Source organism: Glycine soja, chromosome 1 (assembly GCF_004193775.1).
Source record: "Glycine soja cultivar W05 chromosome 1, ASM419377v2, whole genome shotgun sequence".
In the NCBI taxonomy this organism is placed as follows: Eukaryota; Viridiplantae; Streptophyta; class Magnoliopsida; order Fabales; family Fabaceae; genus Glycine; species Glycine soja.
This window is the reverse complement of record NC_041002.1, coordinates 41,926,872-41,949,461: the sequence shown is the minus strand read 5'-3', so window position 1 is coordinate 41,949,461 and position 22,590 is coordinate 41,926,872. Positions and strand designations below refer to the sequence as shown.

Genomic DNA, 22,590 nt, shown 5'->3' with positions numbered 1-22,590 from the left:
TTGGTAAAAATTGATGTTGTATGTTCAACAATAACATCGATTTTATAGAAACTGATGTTGTGAGTGCATGTTAACATCGGTTTTTGGGAAAACTGATGTTGTTTGTAAACATGAACGTCGATTTTTAGTAAAAATCGTTGTTGTTTTTTAGATTTTTCAATGTGTTTACTATTTTTTAAGTTACCTCAAATTAACCTGCAAATTAAAAAGCAGATCCACAGCAGATAATTTTTAGTCTGTTTTCAAACAATTTTTAGCAGAAATTCCTTAAAAGTTGAATATTTACTATGAATTAAAAAATATTTAATGTGCATATAACATGAATTGTAAAAAATGTAAATAAGTACACTACAATTGCAAAACCACTTACACACTAATTGTTTCATTTTTAACTTTCAAATAGTAGCTTGCCTGTTGGATGCGAAGCGCCTCCAATCTCTTTGGTTTCAATGGTGTAGCATCATTGAAATATTACATGATATAATAAAACATAAGTTAATAATATATAATACCAATTATAACAAAATGAAATACGTTTGAATTAAGCAATTATCGTTTTCCAATTATTCTTGAAACTTCCTAAGATTATAGTTGACATCCGATGCATGACGTAATACCCGCACGCAGCACTTCCTTTTTGTCTATTACACTAAATACATTATGAAATTTAGATATTCAATGTTAATTTCAAATTAGTCTAAACAGTATTAAAATATAACTAGATGCATTGTTTAAATGACTTACTTTAACAACAATCCACCTAGCAGTAGCCTTGGATTTACTTTGTGGAGTATCGTCAAAACCAGATGACAACATTTTCCTTTGTGCTGACATGAGTAGTTGAACGACCATCCTCAGGCTCAGGAGGTAGTGCAAGTACCTGTGATTGCATCTACGATTGAAACTGGGATTGCATCTGGCTAAAGGACAACATTACTTGTCGAGTCACTTTTTCTGTGATCCACTCCTCTAGCTGGTCCCTGATTTTTTGCCTCAACTACTCCATGTCTTTCGGAGACATGGACGAAGACGTGTGGGAGGTCCTTGGAGCCGGTCCAAAGTATTGTTTGATCGTGACATCGGCTCCAGCAGCACGCACACGACCAGGGTGTTCTGGTCGGCCAATGACAATAGTCAGTACATCTTAATGTCCATGGGCGACAATGGAATCCTGTGAAGCCTGCTCCTCCATGGAATCCTATAAGGAACACATTTATTTGTTTACTCAATCAAACAATAAACATAAATAATTGCAATTGACAATTGAAAGTGACTTACAATCTTGTTAGCAATTTCCTTTGCCGCCTCAAACATCATTTGATCAGTTTTCTTGGTGTAAGTCATTTTCCACTTCACATGTCGTCTGATGCAAAATGGCACATTGGTCACGTGTCGTCTGATGGAAGATGGCACATTGGTCACGTGTCGTCTGATGGAAGATGGCACATTTGTTAGCAATTATGTATTTACTAATTTTTATTTCCATATATCATGAAATTCTATTGACAATTGCCTTTATGAAATGCAAAAAATTTACATCTTTTTTCTGAATAAATTAATAAAGTATTTTTAAATCTTTCTATAAACATTGTTAAGTGGACATGCAGTGATAGTCAATTAATACAAATGGACACAAATTGAAAGGAGGGTTGCGGATTGGTGACAGAAAATTCAGCTAAAGAAGAAAATTGGCTAATAAACTTAATTAAGTGCTAATCAAAATATTGTTAACTTAATGACTCCCTGATATTAATTTATGACTTCTTGAAATAATTTAGTACAACTCAATATCTTTAAAACTCTAAAAAAGATTCCTTGATTGTGCATTTTGAAATTGAATTTAAATAATATTATTTTAATCAACGACGTTTAAACTAATTAAATTTTTTAAGGATCTTTGTTATAACTAATGACGACTAACTATCATTATTCTTGCTAATTTCTTGACTTTTATTTTTCACTTTTGTAGTATATTCTTATATTATCAAATCACAAGTCTAGATAAATTTTGATGGAATTTTCAATTGAAACTCCTAAAAAAATAACATTTATTTAATTATTTTTTACGAGAATAAATTTAATTTTCACTTGAAATATGTGTAAATATGTGTGTGTACGTACATAAAATCAACTCCTATTACTAAATTGATTGAGAGGACATGAATTTTCCTTATTATATCAAAATGTTTGTTTGTAGGAAAATTTGATATATTATGTGTTTCTAAATTCAAATATCCTTTTTAAAAATGTTTTGGGATTTTCTAAAGGATCTATTCCTTTTTCTTATCTTGGTGTGCCCCTCTTTTAAGCTCCTGGAAGGGTTCTTTACTCTTCTTTATGGGAAGAGTACGATTGATTAAAACAGTTGTGTAGAGTAGGTTGTTATATAGTTTTCACATTTACTCTTGGCCTATAGCTAGATTGAAGATGCTTGATATGTGGCTTCAAAATTTCATTTGTATTGGTGATATTGACGAGAGAAAATTATTCACAGTATCCTAAAAAAAAAAGGTGATCTCCTTTAGAGATGGGTGGCCTTTGAATTAGATCACTAAAGTTAATCAATAAGGTTGCAATTATGAAGCTAATTTGGTCTTTAGCCACTTCAGATGAGCCTTGGGCATTTTGTGCTATTCTAGATTTCTTAAGGTTGGTACTCATGGGGAATACTATATCTTCTCTTCTATTTGGACAAGGATCAAGGATTTTTTTTGGATTGTTATGGAACATTCGGTTTGGTTAGTTGGAGATCTTATTAACATCTACTTCTGGCTAGATAATTGGCTTGATGAACCGACAACGATCACTCTAAATATCCTAGAGTTGACTCGAAACTCATTCCAGCCCATAGTGAAGGGTTTAAATAGGAATAAATGTTGGGTGCTTCCTCAAGAGTTCACACTATCTTTTCCTAGCTAGCGGAAGACATTAAATTTGTTATTATTCCTTTAGAGGAGATCATAGATAAACCCATTTGGATCCCCTCAAATTTAGGAAACATGACTTTTAAAGGAGTGTTTTCTTTCTTCCAAACTAACTTGTAGTCATTATCATGGCATAAGATCTTACGGAGAAAAGGAATCTCGCCATCAAAATCCTTTTTGTTTTGGAGATGGATTCATGATTGTTCACCTACAGATGATAATTTGAACGTAGGGTTTTTTTTCTTTTGCCTCTATTTGTTCTCATTGTGGAGCTAGTGTTGATAATGCAAAACAACTATTTCAGGAATGTCCCTTAGCAATGAAGCTTTAGAACTAGCTTAGTCACTTATTGCAATGTAGCAAGTCTTTTTCTTCCGCTATGGACCTGTATCATACTTGCTGCAATTCAATTAGCTCATAGGTCAAGGATGTGCACATTTCTTTAGTTGTACACATCATTTAGATTATTTGGTATAATAGGAACCAAGCTAGGTTTGAAAGTGGCCCTTTTCAGTATGAGCACATTGTCCATAAAGTTATGTCTACTGCCTTAATCTCAGGCAACTACTCAAATGGGATGGATTAAGTGCAACATTGATGGTGCAACAAATAGTTGTCTAGGGCCTTCAGCTAGTGGGGGAATTTTTCGTAATTCTAGGGGTGCTTTTTTGGGTTGTTTCTCTCACTCTTTGGATATTTCAATTGCCTTTCATGCTGAGTTGCAAGTTGGATTTTTAGCTATTGAAATAGCACAAGGCAAAGGTCCGGATCAATTATGGTTGAAAGGTGACTCATTGTCATTGGCACAAATTTTCAAATCTCATCTCCTGGTGCCGTGGAAGTTTCAAAATAAATGGATTAATTGTTTGTCATATACTAAGTGAATATCTTTCCATAGCTCCCATATTTGTGTGAACGAAATTATTGTACGGATAGATAGCGAATCGTGGTTTACATGCACAAGGTATCATATGGTGGGATATAGTCCAAAGCTTTTATTGTCGATACTTCTGTTCGAGATAAGTTGAATATGCCTAATTACAGGTTTTGTTATTTTTTTTTATTTGCATGGATTTGGTTTTATGTCCTCCTATGTTTGTTGTTATTTCCTTTTTTGATGAACAAATTTGGTTTGCGGGCATATGATTGATTGCCCCTATGTTGCCGACATAATTGGAATGATAGGGTTTTATCATGATACTTTTGCAATCCTTTGCTTTAAAAAAATCCTCTTTTAAATTGATTTTTGAATATGATAATAAAATTATGTATTTATATTCTTTATATATCGTCATTGTCATCATCTTTATTATGCTCCTAATGACCTATAATGTTGAGCTTTTCTAGTTAAAAAGTAAGAGAAAATGTTCAAGCATATAACCAAATGTATGACAAAATTATAATTATAAGTATAAAAGGACAACTAATTAAAAAATATATGTTATTTAGAAATACCTAAAGAATTAGTTTGTGGGTTCAATTTGAAATGTGTTCATAAAAAAAGCATGTTTAGAGCAAAATGCATAATACTCCTTTAAACAATCGGGCATTTGAATATCAATTGAAAGGAAAAAAATTATGTCATCTCTATTGTCTTTTGTTCATTCCTCTTGTATGCACCATACGATGGAATATAAAAAGAAAAGAAAAAGAACTCCATATTGAGATATGGACAAAAGGAGTGTTGATGTTTATGTTGTCATGAACCAACTATCACAAAATAAAATAAAGCACTAAGTGAAGGGACATGAATAATTTAAAATTACATTTTTAATATCATTGTGGTAGTTCCTCTGCCAAATAGATGTAGAAATGTCCCATAGCTCCAGTACGAAACTCATTTTTATATCTAGATTCTAGAGTCAAAATTTCACCATCATGAATCTTGATTGAACCCGGTTGTGGATAACAAACAGACATTCCAATGAGATAACCTTTCTCATTTCCAGCCTCTTTTCCTGTTCCATATTTTGGTGTTGATGTACATAAAGTCCTTCCATCCTAAATGGTAGGAGAACATAAATTTTAGAGTTGAAGATGCATTGTTATATATGACCTTTTACAATGATATGGAATTAGAAAATTTATTGAATAAAAAGTCATTCACAAAAAGTTTCACAAGATTAATACGTAACTAATAACAAATGGTTTATAAGAATGGCGAAAAATATTGTTCATCACCTGTCCATATAAAGTTGCATTTACAACACCTGAATGCATATGAGCAGTGCCATAAATTAGATAACCTCCTTTTTCCATTGGGATGTTTGCTTTTTGGACATGAGGAGAATCACCACCACCACCAGTTGCTGGAATGGTATACTCTGCCTGCAAGGAATTAAGATTTACTTTTGTTCACTCACTCTAATAAGATTGAAAAGTATATTGTTTTATCATAAAGTATTGTCTTGAAAAACTTATCTACCAGACAATCATGAAGTATTTTGGAACCATTTGACCTCACTTTGTCGGTGGAATCAAGTATGTAAACCTTAACTGGTATTTGGTATATGTTCCAATCAACCCAACTAATTTTGTATCTTAAGGAAACCATTCTCCTTGACCTTGAAAACCCTCTATTTGCTTGCATTGTAAGTTGTCCTGACAACAAAATAGACCTCCTTTATAATTTGTAGTCAATTTTTGGTTATGTATATCCCTTGTGACATTATAAAAGTCCTTCGGGAGATTCATATGGTCACATCTACATTGAGTGCAAGCTTTCTTATCTTGTGCACCACGTGTATCAATGACCATGATGTTGAGCAACCATTTCTCCTCATATCCATTTTTAATTTAGGTTGGGTTACCTTGTTCTATAGCAAAAGGATCAGGAATTTTTGAGGTTGTTCCTCGTGATTCTACTCCAAATCCCCAATAATGTGGAAGAATGCCACCATTACATGTCCTTGTTTCTTTGGAAAAAAGCATCTCAGGACGACGAAGCTTAGGATTAGGTGACATGGTAATATTTTGGTGGTACTTTATTGCAACCAATGATGAAGGTAAGTTTCATACGAAGGTATAGAGTTCCCTTCTTGGTCAACTAGTTCCGCATCAAAACTCTTAATTCCAACATGACCTTTGGAAACTTTATATTCTCAAATGTTTTTGTTGCAATTGATCCGGGTCCCATTTCAAAACTCCCAGTTACAAAAATAGCTGTCTTAATATGATTTTCAGGCTTTTGATATAGTGAATATGATGTACTTGGTAGCAACAATAGTATTGAGAATGAAAGTATCAATGCATTAGAGATAAACTCCATGTTAACCTGAACATAAACAAGTAGTGTCACAAAATTAGTAATGAATTGTCTATGATGTTATTCTTTTAAGGTAAGCTCAATTAGATATAATTCAAACACATGATTAAAAGATTAGGTAGATTGATAAGTAAGTTTGAAAAAAAGTATATTGCTTACCATATGAGAAGAAGACAAAGGATTGATCATGATGAAGATTTGGTCTTTGTTGAAAATTAAAGAAATTGTTTAGATAAATTGACGTACATACGATGGTCTTGTTTGGTGCTTTTATAATAGAAGATTTTGTAGCAATATAACTGGCATAACTAAATGTAGATTTAATACACACGTAAAATGTTTATTTCCATTTGTCGCTAAAGCATGTGTTTGCAATCTACAGGTAATGGTTTGAACAAAATTTATTAATAAATGTTAGTGACTTTTATGAAACTACAAATCATTAAGCAACTGTTTAGATCTATTAATGGGTACAATAATTGGTGTCAATTGATACTTTATGTAAGAATTAGTTTCTATAATAATTTCAATCCCTCTTCATGGTAAACTTTTGTTTTTCTGTTTCTTTTAATTATAAATCCAAAGGTGGGGGAATGTGTATACATTACTTATTAACCAACAAATTAAACTCCTTTAAAGGACGATATTATGCAATGTCTTTTTAATGCGAAATAAAATTTAAAATACTTTTTGTTTTTATGATATGATTTACAAAATCAACATGTTTGTTAGGCTTGTCTCTTTTAAAGAATGAAACAAAATAAATGTGCTTCTTCATATGAATACAAGTTTGCTTCCATGTTCAATCAAATATTATTGGTGATTACTTTTATGTTTGTTTTTTCAAAAGAAATAGAATATACACATCTAACATTGAAAAATATTTTATTCATTAAAATTTTCACTAACATATCTACTTGTAAGAATACATAATTTGGAAAATGAGATTCTCCCTCTCCCCATTTTCACTATTAGATATTCTCAATATTTCAGCTCCTTTTCTTTTCAATATTTTAATCTCTAAATTGAATTTCAATATTAAATTTTCAATAATTACAAGTAATCTTATATTGCAATTTAAATCCCAAACTTAACCCATATAATTAAATATGTTTATTGCAATTTTCTGATTACAATATAACTTATATTAGAAAATATTTACTTATTTTAAATTTTAATTATACATAAATAAGCATTTATGTTATATAATATTGGAGCTAGATTCCTAATTTTGAATTAAACAATAACCCTAATTTAGTTAATTTGAAATTCAAAATATGTTTATTAAGTAACAATAAAAATTTACTAAATTAATTTATAATATATTTTTACCATGAGCACTTAGATTTTTGTGATAAAAAATTGTGACATCCTTTAACATGAAAATTTTTGTGTGTTATTATTTATATTATTATATTTAATCTCACCGTTTCAAAATAGTAGTCTTTTTAGGTTCATTTTTTCGAAATAGTAATTCTTTTGACTTTATAGAGCTATTTTTTTTATAACTCTTATATCTAGTTAAGAAGATTAATAAATACTTGCCTTAATAAAAACACATTTGTCATAAAAATATGTTGGTCGAGGCCTAAAGGATAGAATATATTTATTATTCGTAGATAGTGAGACAATTAAGGCCAATAGTAGTTGAAAAACTATGGATACTTTTGTCTAAATTTTTATAATTGAATGTTTTCTAATATGTATGCATGACTTGAAAAGACTATTATTTTAAAATAGAGGGAGTGTATATTATATTATATAAAGTATATTTCTTAAAAATAATTATGTATTTGATGATACAATTTCTAAACTTAATGAAAATATTTTTTCCAACGAATATTATAGTCTCTCCATCCTCTTTTTTAAGAGATTATTTAGATATTTCCTTATTCATTTTCATATGACTCTGTTCTAATTGGTCGTTGCATGAATTATATTTTATCAAAATAACCTTAATTATTTTAATGCATGTATCATAAATGCTACCAATTGTCTCTTTCTCTTTCTTATGATTGAAAAAAGAAAGAGTTTAATTTTAAGAATTAAAAGACCAATACTAATATTCTCTCTCCATATACATTAATTATTGAAGGGTTTCTTAAAAATAATGTTACAATTACAGACAAATTTATTGCTTAAAATTAAATTAACCAACTTTCTTAAAATGCATAAAATAGTTAATGTATTATAATTAGTATGATTACCCGTCTAATTTAACATTGTGATTTTTCTAATTCATGATAAAGTGATTGAAAATAATTATAAGAGTTAGTTTAATTTAATTTTAAAAAATAATTAATAAATATGTGTAATATTTGTGTGTAAGATTCAATAGAAAATTTTATTAGGAACAAAATTGAGTTATACACTACCAGTTTAAGAATACACAGCAGTGACAACAATTAAAAAGAAAAAAAAATTGATTAGCACTTGTTTTACGGACAAAGAAAAAACACATAAAATGTGGCATTTGCTACACTCAATTTCATTCACTTGATTTTATAATAAATGTGTTACAAGAGGTGTTCTATGCAAACAGATGTAATAAAAATATTATAACTTTATTGCTAAGAGGAAAAAAATTAGATGGTGCAATAAAAGAGATGCCACCATGCAACATGTGTACAATTGTTGGATGCAGTCATGATAGTCCATGTGCAATGTGGAGCAACTTTCAAGGGAGGTACAGGTTTAAATGTTTTAGGCAATGATAGATTTCTTATGTAGAAGTAAACTATATAAAATTATATATATATATATATATATATATATATATATATATATATATATATATATATATATATATATATTTAGGCTTATAAATTACTGAAGCAAAACACATATTCTTAATTATTCTGTTATGTACGGTGAAGTCTGCAGTACCTCTTCTCCTTCGTATTTCTTCTTCTTTAGCTTTTCAAAATACATACACTTCCAATTTCATAATTATAAGTTCAAGGAGTATTCAAAAGCTAAAAAATGTAATTCTTTTCTTCCCTTGATCTATACTATTGGTAAGTTATTCTTAATCTTTCTCTTCCCTTTCCATTATCAAATCTGGACATTTTTCTTTCTTGTAACCATTTCTATTTTCTATGTTGTTCATGGGAATGGTTTGTTGTTAAATGAATGATGATTTATTCAAGACCGTGTCCAAAGTGATAAATTTCTTCACCTATCACTCATCTAAACCTCTATCTTTTAGCATCTCTTTGAGGTAAGGGAGCTGACTCTTTGTTTGTCTCCTTTACATTGGTTGCTTAGTGTAAATAGGAAAGTACTGAGTGTTGTTGTTTTGGTGATAGAAGATATATTCTTAATATGTTTTCGCAAGGAAAAAGAGAAAAAGAAAAGGCATACTGGAGTTGGTGAGATCATTATGCGCATAGGGAAAAAAATTAGCGTGAAGTTTGGATCTTATGATACCCGACATGAAAGCTAAGCTATATAAGTCGATACATGCTTATTGTTTTTACATGTTAAAGTAGAAAGATTATTATAGATATATATTATGCCTATTCTTGCAAACTTATAAAGTACCAACCATGAATCATTTGAGATTTTGATATCATTGTATGAGGAGTATAATTGTGAGCCATATAGGGACTGTTTGAGTCCCATTGAATGGGTTCAAAACAGATAATGAAGTTAGAAGGAATAAAATACTTAACTTTCCATAGGTAGATACAGAAAAAGAAATTAAACTAAGAAGTCAAGTTTAGATATTATGATAAAGAAAAAGAGTTTAAACTGAGAACTTAAGTTTAGATATTAAGGTTATTATTTGAATAAATTATAAACGGTATAAAAATAATAATAAATAAATAAATTGTCTAAAAACCTATTCTTAAAGAGTGTGCAACCGTTACACAACATCCCTCTGCCTTAGGCACCATAAGAAGAAAAAGTAAAAGAAAACTGAATTTTTTTTCTCTCTAAATAGAATGATGATAATTACCATTAAATAATAAGTTTAACGATTGGAAAAACAGGAATCATGCTCAAAATAGATAGGCATATTCTTTAAGGTTTAAAGCATTTCCTTTTATGATAGCTCTTTTTTAGTGACTTTATAGGAAAAAGGAGAACTTTGTAAGTAAGAATAGTCCTAATAAAATCTAGAGAAAGTGACTGGATATGTTCTTGGAAAATAAAGGAAAAGAAATTATTATTCACAAAGATGTGAATTATGTATTTAAAATATTCTAGAATAGTCTACAATAGGCTTTAAAAAAATGGCGAAGTAAATTAATTTAATTATCATTTTTAAGTTTCCTTTTAATGGAATTTTCTAATATTTATTTAATAAATCCATTAGTAGATTATTTGACATTTTAAATTCTTAAGCAACGTAGATAATACAATAATTTTAGGATTTAATATCCTTGATGAATAAGATAATAATTAGTAATTGTCTCATAGACAAAAACATATTAGCATATATTGTTCAACATTTTAAGTATTATCAAAAATGTGAGACAAATAGTTATTGAAAAATCCTAAAGGATTTTCGTTTTTCAAGGCCTTGAGAATAAGGTGATAATTTTGCTTAGTATTCCATGGAGAGGCCCAACCCATGAGAGGTGGCTGGCATACCTTTGAATATGTCTAATCCATATAAGGGAAATCTAAGCAATGGGGTTAAATATATGATTGAGTACCATGTGTGAGTTGACGAGGATCGCCTACGAAGCATTGGGAAGGCTAGTGGTGGTACCATTGGTATCCTTGAGGATATACGATGTGTGAATCCACATGAATCCGGAGCCGTTACAAACTCCATGTTGTGGTGGTGACCCCCACATACATATTTCCTAACGAAGTCCTAATTGCTCTGAGATCATATCTAGTGTCACCCCAATGGGTTTTCTTTGACATGTGTCATTTTGTGGATTCGCCCTGTTGTTGCTGCTACATTATGCTTAAGAGACACGCAAACGGATTCGTCCACATGTTGGAGATCTCCATGGAGTTGAGTCTACATATATGGCATAAGTATTATTGTAGAAGTATATGCTTTATAAACTTGTCTATTGTGTTTATTGAATATTAAGGTTTCATATTTTAGATGTATGTATTATTATGTGTAGGTTTTCATAATTTTGTGAGCTTACCCACTACTAGAAAATAGGATTTTAACATCGATTATTAAGGACTTTCAACATCGGTTATCAACCGTTGTTGAAAGTACCAATGTTGAAAGTAATATCGTTAACATCGGTTTTCCAAAACCGATGTTGAGATAAAAATGACAACATTTGTTTTTCAAAAAATTGATGTTATATAGTAAGAATTATAAAAAAAGTCAAATATCCTCATATTAACATCGGTTTTTACCAAAATTGGTGTTAACTTATACATATAATATTGGTTTTTGCAAAAACCAATGTTGTATTTCTATATTAACATCGGTTTTCGTAAAAACGATTTTGGTTGTCATCCAACAACATCGGTTTTTACTAAAAATCGATGTTGTTTTTTGATAACCAACATCGGCTTTTGGTAAAAATTGATGTTGTATGTTCAACAATAACATCGATTTTATAGAAACTGATGTTGTGAGTGCATGTTAACATCGGTTTTTGGGAAAACTGATGTTGTTTGTAAACATCAACGTCAGTTTTTAGTAAAAATTGTTGTTGTTTTTTAGATTTTTTCAATGTGTTTACTTTTTTTAAGTTACCCCAAATTAACCTGCAAATTTAAAAGCAAAACCACAACAGATAATTTTTAGTTTGTTTTCAAACAATTTTTAGCAGAAATTCCTTAAAAATTGAATATTTACTTTCATAACCTAATTTCGTCCGGTGACCATTGTTTGGTGGCATGCAACTTTTGTTTGACCACTTCGAGGTACTTGACACCCATCGTTAGGCAATTCGTGAAGTTCCGAGACATGCCGGAAATCAAAATGAAGCATTTTATGCAATCCTTGAAATTCCGTAACATGCCGAAAATCAAAAGGAAGTATTGTTACGCAATCCGTGAGTTTCCATAACATTCTGAAAGCTAAAAAAGGAGTAATTACATGGCCCGTAAGGTTCCGTAACCTTACGGAAATAAAACAAGTGTCGTTACAAAATTCGTAAAGTTTCGTAACGTTACGAAAAAAGAATCACCAAAAAAAGGCAAGGGGTGTACTTAGTAAAAATGGGGGTGCAAATAGAAATCAGGCCCACTTGGGCCTTCCAAGATGTTCCTCCAGAAGGCGGTTGCTTTTGGAGGAAGCAACCTAGCTCGCCTGGGCGAGCTGGGTGGCAAGCTCCTCCCCTATTTTCCTATAAATAGGGGGAGGAGTGAAGGAGAAAACTGTTCAGCCCTCCTGGTATTTCGAGATCACTTGAAATTAGTGAAAAAAATTGTTTTCATGAAGAAAATTCAAGCCGAGGCGCTTCCGTAACGTTTCTGTGGGTGATTTCGCGAAGATTTTCAACCATTCTTCGACGTTCTTCGTCCGTTCTTCGGTCTTCAACCGGTAAGTTCCCGAAACCAAACTTTTCAATTCATTCTATGTACTCTTAGTGGTCCTCATTTTTTTCGCGTACTTTTATTTTCGTTTCATTTACTTTCCGTACCCCCTTTTGACGTGCTTTAGTCATTTACTTAAGTCATTTTCTCGCCTAATCAAAAAATAAAATAAGTTTCCCCCGATCATTAGAATTGTAACATCCGTTAATTTCTGTTAAAATGAAATCTGACCGTTCGGTCATGCCGTAACCACGTTGGAAACCAAAAAGAGGTAAAATAATATTATAATAATCAAAAATATCTTTTAGTAAAATAAATATAAAAAAAAATCAATCGGACGTTTTTCTTTGGGATTTCTCATTCTTAATCGAATCGACTAATAACTAAAGTGAAACTTAGGCTAAAATCAATTCATAAACCAAACTTTTTGTCATCGCCTAAAAAAGCCTTTTTCAAAGGTCCAATGCCTTGAAATGGTCTTTTCTGCTTTTATTGGTTAAGTGTAGATTTCTAAAAAGCCTAAAATCAATATGTAACTTTGTTACCTCTTTCAAAAATAAAGAAATCATTAATGGTCCAATGCCTTAATGTTTTCTCACTTTTCAAAAGAATCGAAAGATTGTCTAATGGTCCAACGCCTTAAATGACCTTTCATTCAATAAAAACATATCTTGCAAAAAAGGATAAAAAATAACTTAACCAAAACGCTTTGTTCACAAAAGAACTACGTAAGTCTAATTTTCTCATCACAATTGAGGAATACGTAGGAGCAAAGGGAAACGCCCTTGTCGACCACAAAAAGATAAAAATATAAAAAGGCATAAAAAAGACATAAGAACGTAAAAAGAGAAAAGAATATAAATTGAAGTCATATTTGCACATTTGATTAAAGGTTGTCGTCTCTTGTGACGGACGTGTGGGGTGCTAATACCTTTCCCGTGCGTAAATACAACTTCCGAACCTTTCACTTAAAATTCATAGACCACGTCTTTTCCGGTTTTTCCGACGTTTTCCTCAAATAAACGTTGGTGGCGACTCCGTGCGTATTCTTTTCTTGGAAGACGCACCCGCGAGTCACGCGTCGCCCTCCCACCGAAGGGTAGGTTGCGACATTTACTATGAATTAAAAACATATTTAATGTTCATATAACATGAATTGTAAAAAATGTAAATAAGTACACTACAATTGCAAAACTACTTACACACTAATTGTTTCATTTTTAACTTTCAAATAGTAGCTTGCCTGTTGGATGCGAAGCACCTCCAATCTCTGTGGTTTCAATGGTCTAGCATCATTGAAATATGACATGATATAATAAAACATAAGTTAATAATATATAATACCAATTATAACAAAATGAAATACGTTTGAGTTAAACAATTATCGTTTTCCAATTATTCTTGAAACTTCCTAAGATTATAGTTGACATCCGATGCCTGACGTAATAAACGCACGCAGTACTTCCTTTTTGTCAATTACACTAAATACATTATGAAATTTAGATATTCAATGTTAATTTCAAATTAGTCTACACAGTATTAAAATATAACTAGAAGCATTGTTTAAATGACTTACTTTAGCAACAATCCACCTAGCAGTAGCCTTGGATTTACTTTGTGGAGTATCGTCAAAACCAGATGACAACATTTTCCTTTGTGCTAATACGAGTAGTTGAACAACCATCCTCAGGCTCAGGAGGTAGTGCGAGTACATGTGATTGCATCTACGATTGAAACCGGGATTGCATCTGGCTAAAGGACAACATTACTTGTCGAGTCACTTTTTCTGTGATTGACTCCTCCAGTTGGTCCCTGATTTTTTGCCTCAACTGCTCCATGTCTTTCGGAGTCATGGACGAAGACGTGTGGGAGGTCCTTGGAGCCGGTTCAAAGTATTGTTTGATCATGACATCGGCTCCAGCAGCACGCACACGACCAGGGTGTTCTGGTCGGCCAATGACAATAGTCAGTACATCTTAACGTCCATGAGCGACAATGGAATCCTCTGAAGCCTGCTCCTCCATGGAATCCTATAAGGAACACATTTATTTGTTTACTCAATCAAACAATAAACATAAATAATTGCAATTGACAATTGAAAGTGACTTACAATCTTGTTAGCAATTTTCTTTGCCGCCTCAAACATCATTTGATCAGTTTTCTTGGTGTAAGTCATTTTCCACTTCACGTGTCGTCTGATGGAAGATGGCACATTGGTTACTTCCTAACCTGTATTTTTATACTAAAACTTGCACTTAGTTTAAAATTTCATAAATTTCAGTAGTTATGTATTTACTAATTTTTATTTCCATATATCATGAAATTCTATTGACAATTGCCTTTATGAAATGCAGAAAATTTACATCTTTTTTCTATAAACAATGTTAAGTGGACTTGCAGTGATAGTCAATTAATACAAATGGACACAAATTGAAAGGACGGTTGCGGATTGGTGACAGAAAATTCAGCTAAAGATTAAAATTGGCTAATAAACTTAATTAAGTGCTAATCACAATATTGTTAACTTAATGACTCGCTGATATTAATTTATGACATCTAGAAATAATTTAGTACAACTCAATTTTTTTAAAACTCTAAAAACCCTTCCTTGATCATGCATTTTGAAATTGAATTTAAATAATATTATTTTAATCAACGATGTTTAAACTAATTAAATTTTTGAAGGATCTTTGTTATAACTAATGACGACTAACTATCATTATTCTTGCTAATTTCTTGACTTTTATTTTTCACTTTTGTAGTATATTCTTATATTATCAAATCATAAGTCTAGATAAATTTTGATGGAATTTTCAATTGAAACTCCTAAAAAAATAACATTTACTTAATTATGTTTTACGAGAATAAATTTAATTTTCACTTGAAATATGTGTAAATATGTGTGTACATACATAAAATCAACTCCTATTACTAAATTGATTGAGAGGACATGAATTTTCCTTATTATATCAAAATCTTTATTTGTAGGAAAATTTGATATATTATGTGTTTCTAAATTCAAATATCCTTTTTAAAATTTTTTTGGGATTTTCTAAAGGATCTATTCCTTTTTCTTATCTTGGTGTGCCCCTCTTTTAAGCTCCTGGAAGGGTTCTTTACTCTTCTTTATGGGAAGAGTACGATTGATTAAAACAGTTGTGTAGAGAAGGTTGTTATATAGTTTTCACATTTACTCATGGCCTATAGCTACATTGAAGATGCTTGATATGTGGCTTCAAAATTTCATTTGTATTAGTGATATTGACGAGAGAAAATTATTCACAGTATCCTGAAAAAAAAAAAAAGGTGATCTCCTTTAGAGATGGGTGGCCTTTGAATTAGATCACTAAAGTTAATCAATAAGGTTGCAATTATGAAGCTAATTTGGTCTTTAGCCACTTCAGATGAGCCTTGGGCTTTTTGTGCTATTCTAGATTTCTAGAGGTTGGTACTCATGGGGAATCCTATATCTTCTCTTCTATTTGGACAGGGATCAAGGATTTTTTTTTTGGATTGTTATGGAACATTCGGTTTGATTAGTTGGAGATCTTATTAACATCTCCTTCTGGCTAGATAATTGGCTTGATGAACCGACAACAATCACTCTAAATATTCTAGAATTGACTCGAAACTCATTCCAGCCCATGGTGAAGGGTTTAAATAGGAATAAATGTTGGGTGCTTCCTCAAGAGTTCACACTATCTTTTCCTAGCTAGCAGAAGACATTAAATTTGTTATTATTTCTTTAGAGGAGATCATAGATAAACCCATTTGGATCCCCTCAAATTTAGGAAACATGACTTTTAAAGGAGTGTTTTCTTTCTTCTAAACTAACTTGTAGTCATTATCTTGGCATAAGATTTTATGGAGAAAAGGATTCTCGCCATCAAAATCCTTTTTGTTTTGGAGATGGATTCCAGATTGTTCACCTACGGATGATAATTTGAACGTAGAGTTTTTTTTCTTTTGCCTCTATTTGTTCTCATTATGGAGCTAGTGTTGATAATGCAAAACAACTATTTCAGGAATGTCCCTTAGCAATGAAGCTTTGGAACTAGCTTAGTCACTTATTGCAATGTAGCAAGTCTTTTTCTTATACTATGGACCTGTTTCATACTTGCTCCAATTCAATTAGCTCATAGGTCAAGGATGTGCACGTTTCTTTAGTTGTACACATCATTTAGCTTATTTGGTATGATAGGAACCAAGCTAGGTTTGAAACGGGCCCTTTTCAGTATGAGCACATTGTCCTCAAAGTTATGTCTGCTGCCTTAATCTCAGGCAACTACACAAATGGGATTGATTAAGTGCAACATTGATGGTGCAACAAATAGTTGTTTGGGGCCTTCAGCTAGTGGGGGAATTTTTTGTAATTCTAGTGGTGCTTTTTTGGGTTGTTTCTCTCACTCTTTGGATATTTCAATTGCTTTTCATGCTGAGTTGCAAGTTGCATTTTTAGCTATTGAAATAGCGCAAGGCAAAGGTCCGGATCAATTATGGTTGAAAGGTGACTCATTGTCATTGGCACAAGTTTTCAAATCTCATCTCCTGGTGCCGTGGAGGTTTCAAAATAGATGGATTAATTGTTTGTCATATACTAAGTGAATATCTTTCCATAACTCCCATATTTGTGTGAACGAAATTATTGTTCGGATTGATAGCGAATCTTGGTTTACATGCACAAGGTATCATATGGTGGGATATAGTCCAAAGCTTTTATTGCTGATACTTCTGTTCAAGATAAGTTGAATATGCCTAATTATAGGTTTTGTTATTTTTTTTATTTGAATGGATTTGGTTTTATGTCCTCCTATGTTTGTTGTTATTTCCTTTTTTGATGAACAAATTTGGTTTGCGGGCATATGATTGATTGCCCCTATGGTGCCGACATAATTAGAATGATAGGGTTTTATCATGATGCTTTTGCAATCCTTTGCTTAATAAAATATCGTCTTTTAAATTGATTTTTGAATATGATGATAAAAATATGTATCTATATTCTTTTAATATATCCTCATTGTCATCATCTTTATTATGCTCCTAATGACCTATAATGTTGAGCTTTTCTTGTTAAAAAGTAAGAGAAAATGTTCAAGCATATAACCAAATGTATGACAAAATTATAATTATAAGTATAAAAGGACAACTAATTAAAAAATATGTTATTTAGAAATACCTAAAGAATTAGTTTGTGGGTTCAATTTGAAATGTGTTCATAAAAAAGAGCATGTTTAGAGCAAAATGCATAATACTCCTTTAAACAATCAGACATTTGAATATCAATTGAAAGGAAAAAAATTATGTCATCTCTATTGTCTTTTGTTCATTCCTCTTGTATGCACCATACGATGGAATATAAAAAGAAAAGAAAAAGGACTCCGTATTGAGATATGGACAAAAGGAGTGTTGATGTTTATGTTGTCATGAACCAACTATCACAAAATAAAATAAAGCACTAAGTGAAGGGACATGAATAATTTAAAATTACATTTTTAATATCATTGTGGTAGTTCCTCTGCCAAATAGATGTAGAAATGTTCCATAGCTCCAGTACGAAACTCATTTTTATATCTAGATTCTAGAGTCAAAATTTCACCATCATGAATCTTGATTGAACCCGGTTGTGGATAACAAACAGACATTCCAATGAGATAACCTTTCTCATTTCCAGCCTCTTTTCCTATTCCATATTTTGGTGTTGATGTACATAAAGTCCTTCCATCCTAAATGGTAGGAGAACATAAATTTTAGAGTTGAAGATGCATTGTTATATATGACCTTTTACAATGATATGAAATTAGAAAATTTATTGAATAAAAAGTCATTCCCAAAAAGTTTCACAAAATTAATACGTAACTAATAACAAATGGTTTACAAGAATGGCGAAAAATATTGTTCATCACCTGTCCATATAAAGTTGCATTTACAACACCTGAATGCATATGAGCAGTGCCATAAATTAGATAACCTCCTTTTTCCATTGGGATGTTTGCTTTTTGGACATGAGGAGAATCACCACCACCACCAGTTGCTGGAATGGTATACTCTGCCTGCAAGGAATTAAGATTTACTTTTGTTCACTCACTCTAATAAGATTGAAAAGTATATTGTTTTATCCTAAAGTATTGTCTTGAAAAACTTATCTACCAGACAATCATGAAGTATTTTGGAATCATTTGACCTCACTTTGTCGGTGGAATCAAGTATGTAAACCTTAACTGGTATTTGGTATATGTTCCAATCAACCCAACTAATTTTGTATCTTAAGGAAACCATTCTCCTTGGACCTTGAAAACCCTCTATTTGCTTGCATTGTAAGTTGTCCTAACAACAAAAGAGACCTCCTTTATAATTTGTAGTCAATTTTTGGTTATGTATATCCCTTGTGACATTATAAAAGTCCTTCGGGAGATTCATATGGTCACATCTACATTGAGTGCAAGCTTTCTTATCTTGTGCACCACGTGTATCAATGACCATGATGTTGAGCAACCATTTCTCCTCATATCCATTTTTAATTTAGGTTGGGTTACCTTGTTCTATAGCAAAAGGATCAGGAATTTTTGAGGTTGTTCCTCGTGATTCTACTCCAAATCCCCAATAATGTGGAAGAATGCCACCATTACATGTACCTTTGTTTCTTTGGAAAAAAGCATTCTCAGGACGACGAAGCTTAGGATTAGGTGACATGGTAATATTTTGGTGGTACTTTATTGCAAGCCAATGATGAAGGTAAGTTTCATACGAAGGTATAGAGTTCCCTTCTTGGTCAACTAGTTCCGCATCAAAACTCTTAATTCCAACATGACCTTTAGGAAACTTTATATTCTCAAATGTTTTTGTTGCAATTGATCCTGGTCCCATTTCAAAACTCCCAGTTACAAAAATATCTGTCTTGATATGATTTTCAGGCTTTTGATATAGTGAATATGATGTACTTGGTAGCAACAATAGTATTGAGAATGAAAGTATCATTGCATTAGAGATAATCTCCATGTTAACCTGAACATAAACAAGTAGTGTCACAAAATTAGTAATGAATTGTCTATGATGTTATTCTTTTAAGGTAAGCTCAATTAGATATAATTCAAACACATGCTTAAAAGATTAGGTAGATTGATAAGTAAGTTTGAAAAAAAGTATATTGCTTACCATATGAGAAGAAGACAAAGGATTGATCATGATGAAGATTTGGTCTTTGTTGAAAATTAAAGCAATTGTTTAGATAAATTGGTGTACATACGATGGTCTTGTTTGGTGCTTTTATAATAGAAGATTTTGTAGCAATATAACTGGCATAACTAAATGTAGATTTAATACACACGTAAAATGTTTATTTCCATTTGTCGCTAAAGCATGTGTTTGCAATCTTCAGGTAATGGTTTGAACAAAATTTATTAATAAATGTTAGTGACTTTTATGAAACTACAAATCATTAAGCAACTTTTTAAGATCTATTCATGGGTACAATAATTGGTGTCAATTGATACTTTATGTAAGAATTAGTTTCTATAATAATTCCATTCCCTCTTCATGGTAAACTTTTGTTTTAGTTTTCTGTTTCTTTTAATTATAAATCCAAAGGTGGGGGAATGTGTATACATTACTTATTAACCAACAAATTAAACTCCTTTAAAGCACGTAATTAGTTATCTCACAATATTATGCAATGTCATTTTAATGCCAAATAAAATTTAAAATACTTTTTGTTTTTATGATATGATTTACAAAATCAACATGTTTGTTAGGCTTGTCTCTTTTAAAGAATGAAACAAAATAAATGTGATTCTTCATATGAATACAAGTTTGCATCCACATTCAATCAAATATTATTGGTGATTACTTTTATGTTTGTTTTTTCAAAAGAAATAGAAAATACACATCTAACATTGAAAATATTTTAGTCATTAAAATTTTCACTAACATATCTACTTGTAAGAATACATAATTTGGAAAATGAGATTCTCCCTCTCCCCATTTTCTCTATTAGATATTCTCAATATTTCAGCTCCTTTTCTTTTCAATATCTTAATCTCTAAATTGAATTTCAATATTAAATTTTCAATAATTACAAGTAATCTTATATTGCAATTTAAATCCCAAACTTAACCCATATAATTAAATATGTTTATTGCAATTTTCTGATTACAATATAACTTATATTAGAAATTATTTACTTATTTTAAATTTTAATTATACATAAATAAGCATTTATGTTATATTATATTGGAGCCATATTCCTAATTTTGAATTAAACAATAACCCTAATTTAGTTAATTTGAAATTTCAAAATATGTTTATTAAATAACAATAAAAATTTACTAAAATAATTTATAATATATTTTTACCATGAGCACTTAGATTTTTGTGATAAAAAATTGTGACATCCTTTAACATGAAAATTTTTGTGTGTTATTTTGGATATTATTATAATTAATCTCACCGCTTCAAAATAGTAGTCTTTTTAGGTTCATTTTTTAAAAATAGTAATTCTTTTGACTTTATAGAGCTATTTTTTTTATAATACTCTTATATCTAGTTAAGAAGATTAATAAATACTTGCCTTAAAAAAAACACATTTGTCATAAAAATATGTTGGTCGAGGCCTAAAGGATAGAATATATTTATTATTGGTAGATAGTGAGACAATTAAGGCCAATAGTAGTTGAAAAACTAAAGATATTTTTGTCTAAATTTTTATAATTGAATGTTTTCTAATATGTATGCAAGACTTGAAAAGACTATTATTTTAAAATAGAGGGAGTGTATATTATATTATATAAAGTATATTTCTCAAAAATAATTATGTATTTGATGATACAATTTCTAAACTTAATGAAAATATTTTTTCCAACGAATATTATACTCCCTCCTTCCCCTTTTTTAAGAGATTATTTAGATATTTCCTTATTCATTTTCATATGACTCTGTTCTAATTGGTCGTTGCATGAATTATATTTTATCAAAGTAACCTTAATTATTTTAGTGCATGTATCATAAATGCTACCCGTTGTCTCTTTCTCTCTCTTATGATTGAAAAAAGAAAGAGTTTAATTTTAAGAATTAAAAGACCACTACTAATATTCTCTCTCCATATACATTAATTTTTTAAGGGTTTCTTAAAAATAATATTACAATTACAGACAAATTTATTGCTTAAAATTAAATTAACCAACTTTCTTAAAATGCATAAAATAGTTAATATTTTATAATTAGTATGATTACCCGTGTAATGTAACATTGTGAATTTTCTAATTCATGATAAAGTGATTGAAAATAATTATAAGACTGAGTTTAATTTAATTTTAAAAAATAATTAATAAATATGTGAAATTTTTCTGTGTAAGATTCAATAGAAAATTTTATTAGAAACAAAATTGAGTTATACACTACCAGTCTAAGAATACACAACAGTGAGAACCATTAAAAAGAAAAAAAAATGATTAGCACTTGTTTTACGGACAAAGAAAAAACACAGAAAAAGTGGCATTTGCTACATTCAATTTCATTCACTTGATTTTATAATAAATGTGTTACAAGAGGTGTTCTATCCAAATAGATGTAATAATAATATTATAACTTTATTGCTAAGAGACAAAAAATTAGATGGTGCAATAAAAGAGATGCCACCATGCAACATGTGTACAATTGTTGGATGTCGTCATGATAGTCCATGTGCAATGTGGAGCAACTTGCAAGGGAGGCGCAGGTGTAAATGTTTTAGGCAATGATCGGTTTCTTATGTAGAAGTAAACTATATATATATATATATATATATATAGGCTTATAAATTACTGAAGCAAAACACATCTTCTTACTTATTCTTCTATTATTCTGTTATGTACGGTGAAGTTCGCAGTACCTCTTCTCCTTCATATTTCTTCTTCTTTCACTTCTCAAAATACATACACTTCCAATTTCATAATTATA

At 30.7% G+C, this 22,590-nt stretch overlaps 2 pseudogenes; both read right to left on the bottom strand.

Moving 5' to 3' along the window:
- Positions 1–4,519: 4,519 nt before the first annotated feature.
- On the bottom strand, positions 4,520–6,192 carry LOC114405118 (annotated as a pseudogene).
- An 11,966-nt stretch (positions 6,193–18,158) lies between these two features.
- On the bottom strand, positions 18,159–19,656 carry LOC114378240 (annotated as a pseudogene).
- Between the last annotated feature and the right edge of the window lie 2,934 nt (positions 19,657–22,590).